The following is a 3,298-nucleotide window of genomic DNA, read 5'->3' as shown; positions in this document are numbered from 1 at the left end:
AATAAAACCCATGACTTCCTTCTAATGAGATGTGGCAAAGGTAACAGCTTAGATATGACTAAGCATCTCTCACTATAGTACACTAGATCTGCTGGCCACTGGATCTCATCTGTCTCTCCGTTGTTGATTTAAGAAAGTAAGCACCAGTTAAACTTAAGTGACATGACAGTGTGGTTGGTCAGAGAAGCTGAAGGCAAAGACCTCTTGTAATAGGTAACAGCACAGGGATGACTTCAGTCTTCAGTCTTAAGAGACTGTATTCTGCCTGGTGATCTTGGATGCCGAGTCTTCTTCTTTGAGCCACAGATGAGACTACAATCACCTCTTAACAGTTTTCCCTGTGGAACCACAAAGCAAGTGCCTAAGTAAGCTATGGGCAGCCCAATGGCCCTTACAAACTGCAATGTAATGGGTATGTACTGTGAAACACTGGAACATTTGTGTTGTTATTGTGAGATAGAAACAGAAAACTGATACCCCATTTGATCAAAGATGGTAAAATATTACCCATGCCTCATGACGCTTGCTCAGGCTCAAAGAACCCAGTTCATTTGCCTGAGAAATACTCATGTTCAATGAAAGGACCAGGGCCCAATGTAGGACCACTTCCTTTGTCAGTCACAGATGAGAGTATTGGGAGCCAGGCAGGTTATGATTGCATAGACGGGAAAGCCTTCCGCTCCATCCCTTGTGTGGATCTAGCCAGCAGTGATTCATGGGATACTTCCAGATGCATCATACAAACACGAGCCTACACAGTTAGCGTGGGCCTTACCAGCATGATGGGCAGAGGATATCCCACTCATCTCCCTGTGAGCATAGACATTGACACTGACCAACCAAGAGAAACTGCTTTGTAGAAGTGGTAAGAATACAGAAGTTTAACAGAGAAAAGAGGCTACACTTCCTCCCCCAGAAAGTACACTTTCTATGTCCAATAAAGCATCTAGAGCTTTCCAATATGGCCTTGGCTCTGAAAAACTCCTCTCGGCAGCCAGAGATCTGCCTTAAGGATTCCCATGAAAGACCAGAGTCTTGGTAAAGCTTCTGACTCCCCAGAGTTCACCACCTCTTCCATTTCTCACCTCTAATGTCTGTCCTTTGTATCTTTCCCCCAACCCCCTCAATATGTCTCCATAGTCCACCACAAGGATGACTTGACATATATGTGCTTAATCACAGGAACATTCCTCAGCCCACCTGGAGACACTCTCAGTTAGAATGTGACCACTCACACTGAGGCCAGGAACAATGAAGTGATGTCTCTTCCAGCAGGGACATGGATCCTGCAGTGCTTTGTCATCCTGGTTATGGGCTCAGAAAATAAATTGGGACCAATTTTTGGCATGAATTCTGCAGAGACTTTATGGTTTAAGGTGCCAAGAAAATTTAACGTCATTTTCTCCTCCTTTGCAATTTATTTGTAAATGTTAGAGAACTTTTTTAAATGCAAGACTGAACGCTGGTAGTATAGGAGCAAAATGCACTTGTATTTTCTTGAAAATAAAGTCTTAAAGGTCTTTACTCCATCTTATCCTCCTTAACTAGGTCATAATAGATTATCCTCTTTTCCTGAAAGAAAGTAGAACTCAGCAGAATCCCTAGGTGCAGCAGAAGTATCCTGTCCACACAGTACTCAAGCTCCCAGTGGTACTTTTATAAGCCTTTTATGTAACTGAGAACAGCATTTACAGTTTTCCGGGAGCATGAAAAAGAGAAAGACTGCCTATCAAATAAAGTTATGCATCCATGAAAACCACCCTCCTCATGGTACCAAATCACTGGTATTCCCTGGTCTTCCAAGAGTTTCTTGTAGAGCGAGATGTGGTCATGGAGGATGACATTCTCAGAACTCATCAGGCAGGCCTCAGGGAGCTGAGCAATGGTTTCATCATCAGCTAAGAGGGGAGAATTTTCCATATCTAACAGATGTTTGGTTTCCAGATAGGCAGCCTCATTAAAAGGCCCAGGAAACTGGGGTTCCTGGTATTTCTTCTTAAATCTCATGAGGATGCTGTCAGCACTCAGCCATTTCCTGTACTTCATCCAGGTTTCTGGGGGGACATAAGCACCATCCAGTATGGCATCTTTCCAGGAGAGGTCAATGGCCATATGTTTACAAATGCACAGCATCATAAATTCTTGGGTAAGGAATGGAACATTTTGATGCTGTTGAGTGGATGGCAACTGGAAATAGATGCACTGCACAACTGGATAAGTCAGAATCTGAGCCTGGATCATGGGAAGATCTGTGCATCCCACTAAGGCTTGAGTGACCTGGGCCACAACTCCTCCTCCAAGGCTTTCCCCACAGACCACAACTGGGGAAGGGTCCACACCATAGGTTTTCAGTCTCTTCAGGAAGTGAATGGTGGTGTTTAGAGAGGTCCATGGTAATGTTAGGGTAATGGTGGCCAGGAAGCTTTCCGTACCTAAGGAGGAAAGAGAGAACAAAGAATAGTGTTCAAAGGTGTTGCTGCAGGCTTTCTCAGCCTATGATTTCTGGGCACTCAGGAGCCCTTCCCCAACACATTCTTTAGAATGACCCTAAGAAGTGCTCTGGGCATCACCTTTGCTTTCCTACGGCAATGTGAAGCACCTGCCCAGAGTCTGGCTATGCAGCTTTCTACATTCTCAACGCATGATCCACTTCCCACGCTTCCCGTGCATATGCAAATCCCATACTCACTGAAAACTATTAGCTTTAGGAAGGGAACAGCAGTAATGATGGGAACACTGCAAGTGAACCTATTGCTCATGCTCACACAGTTGGGGACCACCATGGTGGAACAGTGTTGAAACAGAAGGCTGGAATGACAAGACAAATTGCTACAATAAATTATTACACTTTGTAGCATGGCCTATTCTACCAGACTCATCCTGAGTTCCTGATAAAGTCACACAGGTATAATGTCAAAAACTGAGAAATTCTCACCTAGAAAAAAATTGAAATAAGCTCTCTAGCCTCCTTGCCCTCAGTCTATTTGAAATAACTAATTTTGTAGCTCATCTGGGGAATGAATTATTAGTTTCCCATTTGCTTTGCTGTTGACACCATCTCTAGTGGATTGTGGCAACATTACCTTGGTTTTATCCAGAAACTCAAAGGTTGTTTTTGCTGAGAACACTGACTCTTCCCCTCAGCTACAGACTTCTAATGAGAGACTAAAATGGGGTAAAATGTATAGAATCTCTATCTTCACATTATGTCTGCTTTGTGCTTTAATCCACTGCAGAGAGAGATTCTCTGCACATAGACATATTGCTCATTTAGAACTGGTTTGATGAAGACTATCAC

The 3,298-nt window shown here is 43.6% G+C and overlaps 1 pseudogene; it reads right to left on the bottom strand.

The window, feature by feature from the left end:
* Nucleotides 1-1,656: 1,656 nt before the first annotated feature.
* On the bottom strand, nt 1,657-2,446 carry LOC102020569 (annotated as a pseudogene).
* Between the last annotated feature and the right edge of the window lie 852 nt (nt 2,447-3,298).

The sequence above is a fragment of the Chinchilla lanigera genome, unplaced genomic scaffold, assembly GCF_000276665.1.
Source record: "Chinchilla lanigera isolate Chin_1 unplaced genomic scaffold, ChiLan1.0 scaffold00085, whole genome shotgun sequence".
NCBI lineage: Eukaryota > Metazoa > Chordata > Mammalia > Rodentia > Chinchillidae > Chinchilla > Chinchilla lanigera.
The sequence above is the reverse complement of the archived record's forward strand: the minus strand, read 5'-3'. Positions and strand labels throughout refer to the sequence as shown.